The 17558-nt window shown below is 51.3% G+C and overlaps 2 long non-coding RNA genes across 2 annotated transcripts; both read right to left on the bottom strand.

Moving 5' to 3' along the window:
- Positions 1–938: 938 nt before the first annotated feature.
- Positions 939–7264, bottom strand: LOC144739621 (uncharacterized). The gene is made up of 3 exons (XR_013589479.1): positions 7125–7264; positions 4755–4909; positions 939–1233 (listed from the first exon to the last, which is right to left on the bottom strand). It is a non-coding gene; the product is annotated as an uncharacterized LOC144739621 (long non-coding RNA).
- A 92-nt stretch (positions 7265–7356) lies between these two features.
- On the bottom strand, positions 7357–15603 carry LOC144739622 (uncharacterized). Its single transcript, XR_013589480.1, has 2 exons — positions 15482–15603; positions 7357–7459 (listed from the first exon to the last, which is right to left on the bottom strand). It is a non-coding gene; the product is annotated as an uncharacterized LOC144739622 (long non-coding RNA).
- Positions 15604–17558: the final 1955 nt, after the last annotated feature.

The raw sequence follows: 17558 nt of genomic DNA, 5'->3' as shown, positions 1-17558 counted from the left end.
GAGTGACTGAGCGAGTGAGCGAGTGATTGAGCGAGTGACTGAGCGAGTGACTGAGTGAGTGACTGAGTGAGTGACTGAGTGAGTGAGCGAGTGACTGAGCGAGCGTACGAGTGACTGAGTGAGTGATTGAGTGAGTGAGCGAGTGACTGAGCGAGCGAGCGTACGAGTGACTGAGCGAGTGAGTGGGTGGGTGAGTGGGTGAGTGAGTGACTGAGTGAGTGAGTCAGCGAGTGAGTGACTGAGTGAGTGACTGACTGAGTGAGTGACTGAGCGAGTGACTGACTGAGTGACTGAGCGAGTGAATGACTGAGTGACTGAGTGGGTGAGTGAGTGAATGACCGAGTGACTGAGCGAGTGACTGAGTGGGTGAGTGAGTGACTGAGCGAGCGGCTGAGCGAGCGAGCGACCGAGTGACTGACTGAGTGAGTGACTGACTGAGAAAGCGAGTGACCGAGCAAGCGAGCAACCTTTGAACTCCTCAGCAGACATCTTCTTCCCGTTGAGCAGCAAGAAGTCACGGAGACCTCCCAGATCCTCGGCCGATCCGCGTGCGACAGCGTCGTGACTGAGCAGGTGAGTGAGTGACTGAGTGAGTGACTGAGTGAGTGACTGAGCGAGTGAATGAATGAGTGACTGAGCGAGTGAATGAATGAGTGACTGAGCGAGTGACTGAGTGGGTGAGCGAGTGACTGAGCGAGCGGCTGAGCGAGCGAGTGACTGAGCGAGTGAATGACCGAGTGACTGACTGAGTGACTGAGTCAGTGATTAACTGAGTGACTGAGCGAGTGACTGAGCGAGTGAATGAGTGGGTGAGTGAGTGACTGAGCGAGCGAGCGAGTGAATGACCGAGTAACTGAGCGAGTGACTGAGTGGGTGAGTGAGTGAATGACTGAGTGAGTGAGCGAGCGAGCGAGCGAGCGAGCGACTGACTGACTGAGTGACTGACTGAGCAAGCGAGCAAGCGAGCAACCTTTGAACTCCTCAGCGGACATCTTCTTCCCGTTGAGCAGCAAGAAGTCACGGAGACCTCCCAGATCCTCGGCCGATCCGCGTGCGACCGCGTCGAAGAGGACCTCCCGGTCGTAGTAGTCGCGGTGGTGGGCCCGACGGTACTTGGCCTCCTCTTCCTCCTCCTCCTCCTTCTCCGCTCCCCCCGTCGCTGTCCCACCCATCCTCCAGTCGCCACCGCCGCCCGCGTCCGAGCCCAGCGGAGTTGCCGTGAGGACACGCACACTCACGGGGCAGAGACGCGGGGGGCAGATGTTCACTACCTCGCCTGGTCTACAGGAGGTCTGTGTCTCTCATCATCATCATCACGGTGGCTATGAGATGTTGACTACCTCGCCTGGTCTACAGGAGGTCTGTGTCTCTCATCATCATCATCACGGTGGCTATGAGATGTTAACTACCTTGCCTGGTATACAGGAGGTCTGTGTCTCTCTCATCATCATCATCACCACGGTGGCTATGAGATGTTGACTACCTGGCCTGGTCTACAGGAGGTCTGTGTCTCTCTCATCATCATCACGGTGGCTAGGAGATGTTGACTATCTCGCCTGGTCTACAGGAGGTCTGTGTCTCTCTCATCATCATCACGGTGGCTAGGAGATGTTGACTACCTCGCCTGGTCTACAGGAGGTCTGTGTCTCTCATCATCATCATCACGGTGGCTATGAGATGTTAACTACCTTGCCTGGTATACAGGAGGTCTGTGTCTCTCTCATCATCATCATCACCACGGTGGCTATGAGATGTTGACTACCTGGCCTGGTCTACAGGAGGTCTGTGTCTCTCTCATCATCATCACGGTGGCTAGGAGATGTTGACTATCTCGCCTGGTCTACAGGAGGTCTGTGTCTCTCTCATCATCATCACGGTGGCTAGGAGATGTTGACTACCTCGCCTGGTCTACAGGAGGTCTGTGTCTCTCTCATCATCATGGTGGCTAGGAGATGTTGACTACCTCGCCTGGTCTACAGGAGGTCTGTGTCTCTCTCATCATCATCACGGTGGCTAGGAGATGTTGACTACCTCGCCTGGTCTACAGGAGGTCTGTGTCTCTCTCATCATCATCACGGTGGCTAGGAGATGTTGACTACCTCGCCTGGTCTACAGGAGGTCTGTCTCTCTCATCATCATCATCATCACGGTGGCTATGAGATGTTGACTACCTCGCCTGGTCTACAGGAGGTCTGTGTCTCTCTCATCATCATCATCACGGTGGCTATGAGATGTTGACTACCTCGCCTGGTCTACAGGAGGTCTGTGTCTCTCTCATCATCATCATCATCACGGTGGCTATGAGATGTTAACTACCTTGCCTGGTATACAGGAGGTCTGTGTCTCTCTCATCATCATCATCACCACGGTGGCTATGAGATGTTGACTACCTGGCCTGGTCTACAGGAGGTCTGTGTCTCTCTCATCATCATCACGGTGGCTATGAGATGTTGACTACCTCGTCTGGTCTACAGGAGGTCTGTCTCTCTCATCATCATCACGGTGGCTAGGAGATGTTGACTACCTCGCCTGGTCTACAGGAGGTCTGTGTCTCTCTCATCATCATGGTGGCTAGGAGATGTTGACTACCTCGCCTGGTCTACAGGAGGTCTGTGTCTCTCTCATCATCATCATCATCATCACGGTGGCTAGGAGATGTTGACTACCTCGCCTGGTATACAGGAGGTCTGTGTCTCTCTCATCATCATCACGGTGGCTAGGAGATGTTGACTACCTCGCCTGGTCTACAGGAGGTCTGTGTCTCTCTCATCATCATCATCATCATCACGGTGGCTATGAGATGTTGACTACCTCGCCTGGTCTACAGGAGGTCTGTGTCTCTCTCATCATCATCATCATCACGGTGGCTTTGAGATGTTCACTACCTCGCCTGGTCTACAGGAGGTCTGTGTCTCTCTCATCATCATCACGGTGGCTAGGAGATGTTCACTACCTCGCCTGGTCTACAGGAGGTCTGTGTCTCTCTCATCATCATCATCACGGTGGCTATGAGATGTTAACTACCTCACCTGGTTCGCAGGGGAAGATTTGTCCCTGTGTGTGCATCATAGGTGGTGCTACTAGCAGCACTTGCCCCTACAGCCCTGCAGCCCTGCTCGAGACTACCTGGGGGAGCTTTGTCTGTGTGTGTGCATCATAGGCGGCGCTACTCGCTACTAGCAGCACTTGCCCCTACAGCCCTGTAGCCCTGCTCGAGGCTACCTGGGGGACCTTTGTCTGTGTGGTGTGTGTAGTACATAGACACTGTTGCTACTAACAGCACTTGCCCCTGCAGCCCGGCTCGAGGCTACCTGGGGGAGCTTTGCCTGTGTGTGTACATCATAGGTGGTGCTACTAGCAGCACTTGCCCCTGCAGCCCTGCACGAGGCTACCTGGGGGAGCTTTGCCTGTGTGTGTACATCATAGGTGGTGCTACTAGCAGCACTTGCCCCTGCAGCCCTGCTGGAGGCTACCTGGGGGAGCTTTGCCTGTGTGTGTACATCATAGGTGGTGCTACTAGCAGCACTTGCCCCTGCAGTCCTGCTGGAGGCTACCTGGGGGAGCTTTGCCTGTGTGTGCACATCATAGGTGGTGCTACTCGCTAGCACTAACAGCACTTGCCCCTGCAGCCCTGCTGGAGGCTACCTGGGGGAGCTTTGTCTGTGTGTGTGCATCATAGGCGGTGCTACTAGCAGCACTTGCCCCTGCAGCCCTGCTGGAGGCTACCTGGGGGAGCTTTGCCTGTGTGTGTACATCATAGGTGGTGCTACTAGCAGCACTTGCCCCTGCAGCCCTGCAGCCCTGCTGGAGGCTACCTGGGGGAGCTTTGTCTGTGTGTGTGCATCATAGGTGGTGCTACTAGCAGCACTTGCCCCTGCAGCCCTGCTGGAGGCTACCTGGGGGAGCTTTGCCTGTGTGTGTACATCATAGGTGGTGCTACTAGCAGCACTTGCCCCTGCAGCCCTGCTGGAGGCTACCTGGGGGAGCTTTGTCTGTGTGTGTACATCATAGGTGGTGCTACTAACAGCACTTGCCCCTGCAGCCCTGCTGGAGGCTACCTGGGGGAGCTTTGCCTGTGTGTGTACATCATAGGCGGTGCTACTAACAGCACTTGCCCCTGCAGCCCTGCTGGAGGCTACCTGGGGGAGCTTTGCCTGTGTGTGTACATCATAGGTGGTGCTACTAGCAGCACTTGCCCCTGCAGCCCTGCTGGAGGCTACCTGGGGGAGCTTTGCCTGTGTGGTGTGTGTAGTACATAGACACTGCTACCACTAGCAGCACTTGCCCCTGCAGCCCTGCTCGAGGCTACCTGGGGGAGCTTTGCCTGTGTGGTGTGTGTAGTACATAGACACTGCTACCACTAGCAGCACTTGCCCCTGCAGCCCTGCTCGAGGCTACCTGGGGGAGCTTTGTCTGTGTGGTGTGTGTAGTACATAGACACTGCTACCACTAGCAGCACTTGCCCCTGCAGCCCTGCTGGAGGCTACCTGGGGGAGCTTTGCCTGTGTGGTGTGTGTAGTACATAGACACTGCTACCACTAGCAGCACTTGCCCCTGCAGCCCTGCTCGAGGCTACCTGGGGGAGCTTTGCCTGTGTGGTGTGTGTAGTACATAGACACTGCTACCACTAGCAGCACTTGCCCCTGCAGCCCTGCTCGAGGCTACCTGGGGGAGCTTTGTCTGTGTGGTGTGTGTAGTACATAGACACTGCTACCACTAGCAGCACTTGCCCCTGCAGCCCTGCTGGAGGCTACCTGGGGGAGCTTTGCCTGTGCCTGTTGGGCTTGCCGGGCGAGTCACGTGGTGGAGTCTCCGCCGTCTCGTGCGAGGCCGCCGAGTAGAGGGAGTCCATTGGGGCCTTTGACCTCTGACCTCCGTAGGGGGTCACGTGGGAGTAAGTGGGAACGACCTGCACACAGTTACACACACACACACAGACACACACACACAGACACACACACACACACACAGACACACACACACACACAGTTACACACACACACAGACACACACACAGACACACACACACACACACAGACACACACACACAGTTACACTACACACACAGACACACACACAGACACACACACAGACACACACACAGTTACACTACACACAGACACACACACACAGACACACACACAGACACACACACAGACACACACACAGTTACACTACACACACAGACACACACACAGACACACACACAGACACACACACAGACACACACAGTTACACTACACACAGACACACACACAGACACACACACAGACACACACACAGACACACACACAGTTACACTACACACACAGACACACACACAGACACACACACAGACACACACACAGTTACACTACACACAGACACACACACACAGACACACACACAGACACACACACAGACACACACACAGACACACACACAGTTACACTACACACACAGACACACACACAGACACACACACAGTTACACTACACACACAGACACACACACACAGACACACACACAGACACACACACAGACACACACACAGTTACACTACACACACAGACACACACACAGACACACACACAGTTACACTACACACACAGACACACACACAGACACACACACAGACACACACACAGTTACACTACACACACAGACACACACACAGACACACACACAGACACACACACAGTTACACTACACACACAGACACACACACAGACACACACACAGACACACACACAGTTACACTACACACACAGACACACACACAGACACACACACAGACACACACACAGTTACACTACACACAGACACACACACAGACACACAGACACACACACAGTTACACTACACACAGACACACACACACACACACACAGACACACACACAGTTACACTACACACACAGGTACACAGGTACACACACAGACACACACACACACAGACAGACACACACGTACACACACACACATACAGACACACACACAGACACACACACACAGTTACACACACACACACAGACACACACACAGTTACACTACACACACAGGTACACAGGTACACACACAGACACACACACACACAGACACACAGACACACACACACGTACACACACAGACACACACATACAGACACACACACACACACAGACACACACACACAGACAGACACACAGACACACACACACACGTACACACACAGACACATACAGACACACACACACAGGTACACACACACACAGACACACATACACACACACAGACACACACACACAGACACAAACGCACACAACAAAGATCCCCCGTATAGCCTTAACAGACTCTAGGGGCAAGTGCTGTTAGCGAGCAGCACCTATGAAGGCCAGAACGGCACACGAGGGGGTGGGTGGCCAGCACCACGCCCGACCGCCTTTGTCTCCCCAGTGCTAGCGATGTTTACACACCGCACCAGCTACTCATTTAAGGCTGAGTCGACCTAGGGGAGGCCCAGGACCGGTTCAGATAATCGTCACCGGTGTTGGCCGTGAGCGGGAATCGAACTCGGGTCGCCAGGTTCATAGCATAGCGCTAACCACTACACCCACCGCTCCCCACCACACACACACACACAGACACACACACACAGACACACAGACACACACTCACAGACACACAGACACACACACACACACACAGACACACAGACACACACTCACACACACACAGACACACACACAGACACACACACAGACACACACACACACACAGACACACACACAGACACACACACACACACACAGACACACAGACACACACTCACACACACACAGACACACACACAGACACACACACACAGACAGACACAAAGATCCCCCGTATAGCCTTAACAGACACACACACACAGACACACACACACACACACAGGTACACACACACAGTTACACACACAGACATACACACACACACACAGACACACACACACAGTTACATACACACAGACACACAAACACGTACACACACACAGACACACAGACACAAAGATCCCCCGTATAGCCTTAATAGACACACACACACACAGACACACACACACAGACACACACACAAACACACTCACACAGACACACACACACGTACACACATACACGATGCTCTCACCTTGAACGCCTCCGTCATTCGCGAGCGAAGACCCGAGGTGGTGGTGGTGGTGGGTGGCACACGTGGTGCATCTGCAGATCCACCTTCCACCTGATCCCTAGAATCCAGCTCATCACCACCACCACCACCGCCACCACCACCACCACCACCACCGCCACCACCACCACCGCCACCACCACCGCCACCACCACCGCCGCCACCGTCCTGATCGTCCATGGCAGTACAAGCTCTCTGCACTCGCTGTCTCTTCTTGTTTTGTTTCTTTTGCTGCTTCTGGACGTAGCGGTGGGATGGAGCTGCTGCTGCTGCTGATGATGATGATTCGCTCTGGAGTTCTGTGCACGCACAGGAGAGACGGCTGGGACGTTACACTACATTGTATACTACACTATACATTATACACTACACTATACACTACACTACTACAGTACATACTACATTATACACTATACTATACACTACATTATACATTATACACTACACTATACACTACACTACTACAGTACATACTACATTATACACTATACTATACACTACATTATACACTACACTATACACTGCATTATACACTACATACTACATTATACACTATACTATACACTACACTATACACTACACTATACACTACATACTACATTATACACTATACTACATACTACATTATACACTACACTATACACTACACTACTACACTACATACTACATTATACACTATACTATACACTACATTATACACTACACTATACACTACATACTACATTATACACTATACTATACACTACATTATACACTACACTATACACTGCATTATACACTACATACTACATTATACACTACACTATACACTACACTACACGCTATACACTACACGCTATACACTACACACTACTATACACTACACTAGACACTACACTATACACTACACTACATACTACACTAGACACTACACTAGACACTACACTAGACACTACACTACTACACTACATACTACATTATACACTATACTATACACTACACTACACGCTATACACTACACGCTATACACTGCACACTACATTATACACTACACCACGTTATACACTACACTATACTACTATACACTATACTACATTATACACTACACTACTATACACTACATTATACACTACACACATTATACACTATATTATACTACTATACACTACATTATACACTACACACATTATACACTATATTATACTACTATACACTACATTATACACTACACTACATTATATATACTACACTATACACTACACTATACACTACTATACACTACACTATACACTACACTATACACTACACTACTATACACTACACTACATTATACACTACACTACTATACTACTATACACTACACTATACACTACTATACAGTACTACATACTACACTATACACTATTATACACTACCCAATACTACTATACACTACATACTACACTACTATACACTACACATTACACTACTATACACTACACTATACACTACTATACAGTACTACATACTACACTATACACTATTATACACTACCCTATACTACTATACACTACATATTACACTACTATACACTACTATACACTACACATTACACTACTATACACTACACTATACACTACTATATAGTACTACATACTACACTATACACTATTATACACTACCCTATACTACTATACACTACATATTACACTACTATACACTACTATACACTACACATTACACTACTATACACTACACTATACACTACTATATAGTACTACATACTACACTATACACTATTATACACTACCCTATACTACTATACACTACATACTACACTACTATACACTACTATACACTACATACTACACTACTATACACTACTATACACTACTATACACTACATACTACACTACTATACACTACTATACACTACTATACACTACAACAACAACAGCTACATGAATGATGAATCAATAATAATAAATTATTCAACCGGCGGCTCCGGGCGTGAACGCCGGCTGAGTGTCCAGTGGGTCTCACTCAGCGCGGATCGAGTTACACCCCCTACTCACCCCCTACTCACCCCCTACTCACCCCCTACTCACCCCCTACTCACCCCCTACTCACCCCCTACTCACCGCCCATTACACCATCACCCTCCTCCACCTCCACCCTCCATTACCCCACCTCATCTCACTCTCATCTCACTCTCTCGCACACGACGACGATGGAAGCGGCCCACTGCTGCTACTGGAGAAGCAGCAGCAGCAGCAGCTTTTCAGAAGCATCACAGATCAACAAGCACACTTTTCCTTTGGACAAAAAAGGACGCAGCACCTCATACACGCGGACACACCCTCCAATTATTGTTTTCGATTCAACAACAACAATAACAACAACAACAATAACAAGCACTCGAGCAGAGGCAATAATATCTTGAGCCTGACGACCCCAGAAGGGTTCATAACAACCGCCGAGGAAAACATCATGAAGATCGCCAGAAACTTCTACTCCAAACTGCGTGAAGAAGAAAACACACAGGAGGAGGAGGCGGTGAAAGAACTGCTAGAAGGGGGCCCCCCCCCCCCCACCTTGGGGAGTGCAGAGAGAGAAGGACTAGAGACCCCCCCCCCCCCCGTCACCCTGGAGGAACTACACGTCGCGATGAAGGGACTGCCCAGGGGAAAATTCCCAGGAATTGACGGGCTACCGGTAGAATTCTACGCAGCCTTTTGGAACGAGCTTGGCCCCTGTTTGCCGGAGCTCCTGGCGGAGCAGAGCCTGCGGAGAGGAGAGCTCCCGTTGAGCTTGCGAGGGAGGGCGGTGGTAACGCTGCTGCCCAAAAAGGGAGACCTGCGGCGAAATAGAAAACTGGCGGCCCGTGTGCCTCCTATGTACCGACTACAAGATAATCGCAAAAGCGATAGCAAAACCGCCTGGAAATGGTGGCAGATCAAGTAGTACAACAAGAACAAACCTACTGCGTCCCCGGCCGCTGCATCTAACAACAACGTAAGCACGGCGAGGGACGTCATATCCTTGGCAGACATGCAGAACATCAACTCAGGCCTCCTAATCATGGACCCAAGAAAAAGCATTCGACAGGGTGAACCACGCGTACCTTGAGCCGTGGCAGACCACTGTTACAATCCAGTGGGCTCACATGACATTGACTTCTCCAAGACGGAGGTTCTCTGCAAGCCATCTGGCTACCATGAGAGATTCGTTCATGAGGCGATCCACATATACAAACACGGAGACAATTTCAACCGAGAAGATGGATTCTGGCTCAGCAATCATTGGAAGGACGTAATCAACCATTTCGGATCTTAACTGATTGTTGTTCACGTTTACGGTGATTTTCTGACCGCAGTCCACTCACTTGTGTTCTCCACAGGGAATGCATCATTTGCTCCGCTGCGGGTTTCCTGCTTCTAGATACTATTAACATTCCCTCCCTTTGTTAATGCTACCCCCCAGAGGTGTGGACTCGAGTCATGTGACTTGGACTCGAGTCAGACTCGAGTCATGAATTTGATGACTTGCGACTCGACTTGGACTTGCATAACAATGACTTTGTCCCACCTCTGAGATGTGGACTCGAGTCATGTGACTTGGACTCGAGTCAGACTCGAGTCATGAATTTGATGACTTGCGACTCGACTTGGACTTGCATAACAATGACTTTGTCCCACCTATGAGATGTGGACTCGAGTCATGTGACTTGGACTCGAGTCAGACTCGAGTCATGAATTTGATGACTTGCGACTCGACTTGGACTTGCATAACAATGACTTTGTCCCACCTATGAGATGTGGACTCGAGTCATGTGACTTGGACTCGAGTCAGACTCGAGTCATGAATTTGATGACTTGCGACTCGACTTGGACTTGCATAACAATGACTTTGTCCCACCTATGAGATGTGGACTCGAGTCATGTGACTTGGACTCGAGTCAGACTCGAGTCATGAATTTGATGACTTGCGACTCGACTTGGACTTGCATAACAATGACTTTGTCCCACCTCTGCTACCCCCTACCCCCTCCCTTTGATGCTGCTAATCCTGCATAATGCATGGGCATAATATGACCTTGAAACCCCCCAGCCCACCTCCTACGCATTTCCCATAAATATGCTAAATTCCTCTTGATATGCAAATTATTTTGTCAAGGCGCTCTTCCCCCCCTCCAACCCAGCTTAAAAAGACGCTCCAAGCCTGGGGTTGTCATTCAGACTCTGTCTTCTCGACAGACCTGTTCTTCACCTGAGGACGGCTGCTTGCGTTGTGGCCGAAACGTCGTGATAATTATTTTATTATGTTTTATTTTTATTATTTTATTACTTCCCTTTTACGTGACTTTACCGAAAGAACCAAGAAGAAGAAGAAGAAGCTATTACTCTCTCTTGGATTTGGACCGACCTTCGTAACACACGTAAAACTCTTGTACACCGACATACGCAGCTTCCTAAAAGTCAACCAGCGCCTAGGCCGTCCTCTTTCCCCGTAACAAGAGGAGTCGGACAGGGATGCCCCCTTTTCACAACTCCTCTACACACCATCCCTGGAACGACTCCTAGGAAGCCTAAAGACCACCCTGACCGGGTTTGTAATCCCCAGGTCCTGACAATGCAAACGTCAAGCTGTCCGCATACGCTGACGACGTATGCGTGGTGATCAACAATCAAGAGGACGTCGCTGCGCTACGCCAAGCAGCGCTGGTGTAATGAGAGCCTATGTCCGGCTCACGTGGTCATCGGCTCTGCCGGTCCTGCTTTACAGCCAATGGGGGGAGAGCCTGGGAGCATGGCCCTGGCGTGATCGAGGGGTGCCAGCTAGGGTGATTGGTTCTGCTGGTTTTGGCCTCAGCCAATGGGAAGACAAGTCAGGGGCGTGGTCCCGGGAGTTGATGGAGGAATCTGGAACATTCGGCGCAGGCTGTTGAGAATTGGCTGGAGTGCACCACGTGACCCAGGCGTTAAATAAGGGGAGAGATGAGGGACACGTGGTCAGACGAGGAACGAAGAGAGAGAGAGAGGGGCCACGCGCGAGCGGGGCTCCGAGTGCCACGTGGCGGTACGTCTCTTGTGGGCTGTCTGCCCACTTCCCGTTGCCTGCCAGCAGCGGTGGAGTGCTTGTGAACTGGAATAAGTAAAAAAATTAACCCGTAAAAACAAAGTTTTTCACTATAAATCCTTTATATGCATGGCGGCTAGAGTCCTCTCGTCCTCTGGCTTGAGATGGCTGCCACCTATGGGTCAGATGATTGCCTGCCACCCTTAAGCAATTGGTAATTACATAGAATTTTTTTTTACCTAAAAAGTGTAAAATTTTGGAAATTTTGGAAATTTTTTCACGAAAATGCATTGTCACGCACAACGAGTCTGTGTGCAAAATGTCAGCTCGATTGGATCACGGGAAGTGGGTTAAAACACGACCGGAAGATTTGCACGGTCGTAAGCGCGCAAGCAAGCACGCAAGTGAACTTAATATAAAGGATTTAAAAACAATGGCTCTCCGATTCACCACAGCCGGGATACGGACGGGTAGGCGATCTGGTGAAAAAACCACGACGGCCACCTCAAGTGGAGAAACGCGGCCGACATAAGCACCGTGTTGGCCGGAGATAAAAAACTACGCGCGACACTCTCGGCAATGCAGACTCTGCAGCTGCAACTACACGCTGCCCACACCAACCAACCAACCATCCCCCCCCCCCCACCCCGTCCGCCTTCCCAGAGCTACGCATTGCCTGCATGCAGCCCCCAGGGCGATGCGATGCAAGTGTTGAGGAGTAGAGGAGAGTGGTGGCGTCGCGTGCGCTGTCCGGTGCGGTGACATCACGGGACGTGGCGTCGCACGCGCTGGGCAGTGCACGTGACGTCACGCCTCAGAGGGTATTTAAGGGAAATATATTCTTAGGTTTTGTCGGTAAAGTCACTGTGTAGGTAAAACATCAAAATTAATTAAAAATAAAATAAAAAATTAAATAAAAATCACGACGTTTCGGAGGCAACACAAGTCTCCCGTCATCAGGTGGGACCGTCACAGCCGGATTAGCTGCATCAAGTGAGGCAATGATTCAAGATGCAAGCCCTTATAAGCAAGTTGAAGGGCAGGAGGAGAGGGGGGGGGGAGCTCATCAGAATGTGGTAGCCAATGAATGGAACGTGGCCCCCCCTCCCTCCCGATACGTTCCATTCATTGGCTACCACATTCTGATGAGCTCCCCCCCCCTCTCCTCCCCCCTCAACTCGCTTTTAAGGGCTTACATCTTGAATCATTGCCTCACTTGATGCAGCTAATCTGGCTGTGACGGTCCCACCTGATGACGGAGACTTGTGTTGCCTCCAAAACGTCGTGATTTTTATTTTATTTTTATGTTATTTTTATTAATTTTGATGTTTTACCTACACAGTGACTTTACCGAAAAAACATAAGAATATGAATCCTTGCAGTCACGAAAGCTTCAAATCTAGAATTATATTTAAGGGAGACCCGTGACGTAAGCGGGGTCACTGTGGGAACGGGGATAGTAAAGAGGGTGAAGAGAGAACCAGGGGTAGTGAGAGGGATCCAATAGGGAGTCTGGGGAGAAGCCGGTGGTAGTAGGTGGAGTCGGCAGAGTCCACGATCCGACACGAGAGAGAGAGAGACCGGAGCTAGCCGGCAGGGACCCGGACTCAGAGTAGGACCCCCCTAGCCCCTGGGAGTTGTGTGTACCCTGTGAAGTAGCGATACGTGTTAATAAATCCTGGCGGAAGCCCCGAACTCACCCCCGTCTCCGAGTACGTCCGTCGGAACTGCTCAACACAAGCGTGCTGCTGCTCAAACTCGCGGACTGCGGGAACGTGGCTCTCGAAGGCGCCTCCACAGCAGCGCTGTACGGCTGCTGCGTGAAAGCGTTTCATCGCCGGGCTCTGGAAAACTTGCCGAGCACGAAATGGAGAGACACCTTCCACCACGCTGATTGACAACTACCTCCTCAGTGGGAAGAACTATACGAACCCCCCCCGTGGCAAAACGGAGCGGGGACCCCCTCCAATGGAGGCTGGCTCACTGGGCACTGCCCTCAGCGGTGTGGGTCAAGAAAGTCACCCCAGGAACGTCCGACTCGTGCGCGTTCTTGCGGCGAAAGGGAAGATCTTGCCGCGAATATGTAACGTTCTTGAAGGAGACGGATACTTCTTAAAGGCCACACGCTTTTATTCACCAATACTTGCTACACCTGACACACAAGGGGTACACGGTCACCGTGCCCGCTATCCTGAGGAGCTACAGACTCCGGACTTGCCGGCTACCTCCCCCCGCTAGCCTAGCGTCCTCCGGCTGGGACCTAGGGGAGGCACACTGACCCGCCGCTGGTCCGGCCGGTCCCCGACCCTCTGGTCGCTCGAGACCTTCGCCCTGACAAGGGCGGGAAGGCTGGGAGCCAGGGTCCTATCCAGGACCCATCTCCCCTGACCACTGGTGACTCTGAGCCCCAGCCCTGACAAGGGCGGGAAGGCTTGGTCCAGGATCCTATCCAGGACCTCTATCCCCTGACCACTGGTGACACTGAGCCCTTAGCCCTGACAAGGGCGGGAAGGCTTGGTCCAGGATCCTATCCAGGACCCATCTCCCCTGACCACTGGTTACACTGAGACCTTCGCCCTCACAGGGGCTGGAAGGCTTGGTCCAGGGTCCTAGATGTCTTTGGCCGACTTGGGTCTTCGTGTAGCAGAACTGGCCAAGAGCTCTCAGCGCTCCGGCTTTTATACCGGTTCGTGGCCGGGTTGACCAATCCCCGGCCACCTCTTGGACCCCTCCGATTGGTCCTTCCCAATCTGGCGTTTGGATCCTACCTCATCCCATTTGACCCGGACCGTTTGATTGAGCGGGAAAACCTTGTTTACCAACCGCTCTCTCACAGCTTGCGAACAAGCGAGTAGTTATCACCACTACACATATATATATAGAATGCCAGAGACTGACGCCACTATTCAAAACGCTGGGATCCATCTTCAGAAAGCTAGGAGTGCCTTTCTTCAAAAGCAGCCTTGTATGCGGAGTGCCGTACAGAGCGAACGAGCGCCATGATAACCTGGCGGTTTTTGTGTTTGCTCAGGCAAAAATGGCCGTCTACAAAACGCGGAAAAAAAAAGGTTACAAGGCGACAAGACCACGAACGAGGGTTGCTCGGTTAGTGGCGATGATGATGAGGGGCTTGCTGGGACCGAGGCTCCGACTGGAGCACGAATACTAGGCCAGGTCGCGAGCAAAGTGTCTTCTCTTACTCTCACTCACTCTCTCTCTCACTCTCACTCACTCTCTCTCTCACTCTCTCACTCACACTCTCACCACCCCCCCCCCCCTCTCACCGGCTCGCTCCTCCGATTCGAAGAGGCCCTCAAACGTGGGCAGAGCCGGCCCCTCGGAGCGTGCCGAGTCGGGGGCCGAGGATCCTCCAGAGTCGGTGGGGGGGGCCGCCCCCCCCCGCACCCCCTCGCCCCTCCCCCCCTTGCCCCTCCCCCCCCACCCCCTCGCCCCTCCCCCACGGGCACCATCATCATCAGGGCTGCGGTGGCCGCCGCAGTCTGGGAGTCTTGGTCGTCCGTGGTGGGGAGCTTTGTCCACAAGGGTCGACGGCTCTCCCTGGGAGGCACGTGGGGGGGGGGGGGGGGGGGGTGGGTGGGGTGGGGGGGGGTGGGGGGGGAGAGACGCGGGGAGAGACACGGGGGGGGGGGGGAGACACGGGGGGGGGGGAGAGACACGGGGGAGAGACACGGGGGGGGGGGGGAAGACACGGGGGAGAGACACGGAGAGAGACACGGGGAGAGACACGGGGGGGGGGGAGACACGGGGGGGGGGAGAGACACGGGGGAGAGACACGGGGGGGGGGGGGGGAAGACACGGGGGGGGGGGAGAGACACGGGGGAGAGACACGGGGGAGAGACACGGGGGGGGGGGGAAGACACGGGGGGGGGGAGAGAGACGGGGGGGGGGGGGAGAGACGGATCTGATAATTGGTTTTTTACCCTTCTATCTGGCAACAAAACTGACACCTTTTTAACAAGGAGTCGTGTTTGCATTGACCACAATACCTGCAGTCATAATGCAAACAAAAAATAAACTCTGATAATGTATGTGCACTGTCCTTGAAGTTGATTGGTCCACACCCGAGACAGCTTTCCTTAGAGCCTAGTCTCACATGGTCCTTGAAGTTGATTGGTCCACACCCGAGACAGCTTTCCTTAGAGCCTAGTCTCACATGGTCCTTGAAGTTGATTGGTCCACACCCGAGACAGCTTTCCTTAGAGCCTAGTCTCACATGGGTTGGACCAGATGACACCAAAAGGCGCACAACTCAAAGACAATGCACCATCAGAGTATGAGAGCTCGGGGTCAAGCATTTACACCATTGGAACCTCCTTTGCCAGTAAAAATATGATAATTGTTTTTTACCCTTTTATCTGGCAACAAAACTGACACCTTTTTTTTAACAAGGAGTCATGTTTGTATTGATGGAATGCAAAAAAAAACCACAACTCTGATAATGTATGCACTGTCCTTGAAGTTGATTGGTCCACACCCGAGACAACTTTTCTTAGAGCCTAGTCTCACACGGTGTTGGACCAGATCGTTGGGGTTTATGAGTAATAAGACGGCATTTTGCGACCCACACTGCCACCGTTTAGCGTATTGTTACTGTCTGAGATTCAATTGCAAGTTAATCGATTAGGTATAGCCCTGTGAGCCATCGGGCTCTTGAATCGGGTGCAACAAACAAAAACTAAAAACATGAACAAAAACACGAACTCTTCTTGGTTCTTTCGGTAAAGTCATCACGTAGAAGGGAAATAATAAAATAATAAAAATAAAACATAATAAAATACAATTCTCACGACGTTTCGGCCACAACGCAAGCAGCCGTCCTCAGGTGAAGAACAGGGCTGTCGGAAAGACAGCGTCTGAATGAAACACCACCAGGCTTGGAGCGACTATTTTGATATGCAAATTCCTTTGTCAAGGCGCTCTTCCCCCTCCAACCCAGCTTAAGTATACGCTGCCAAGCCTGGTGGTGCTCATTCAGACGCTGTCTTCCCGACAGACCTGTTCTTCTGAACACCACCAAGCTTGGCAGCGTATATTTAAGTATATATTTAAGTATATACGCTGCCAAGCCTGGTGGTGCTCATTCAGACGCTGTCTTTCCGACAAGACCTGTTCTTCACCTGAGGACGGCTGCTTGCGTTGTGGCCGAAACGTCGTGAGAATTGTATTTTATTATGTTTTACTTTTATTATTTTATTACTTCCCTTCTACGTGGTGACTTTACCGAAATAACCAAGAAGACGAATCCCTGCAGTCACGAAAGAAGCTTTAAATCGAAAAAGAACAAAAAAACATCTTAAAGTGACTACGCGACGATGTGCAAACTGAAAATCCAGGGAAAAA

Source organism: Lampetra planeri, unplaced genomic scaffold, assembly GCF_965212315.1.
Source record: "Lampetra planeri unplaced genomic scaffold, kcLamPlan1.2.h2 scaffold_1604, whole genome shotgun sequence".
NCBI lineage: Eukaryota > Metazoa > Chordata > Hyperoartia > Petromyzontiformes > Petromyzontidae > Lampetra > Lampetra planeri.
The sequence above is the reverse complement of the archived record's forward strand: the minus strand, read 5'-3'. Positions and strand labels throughout refer to the sequence as shown.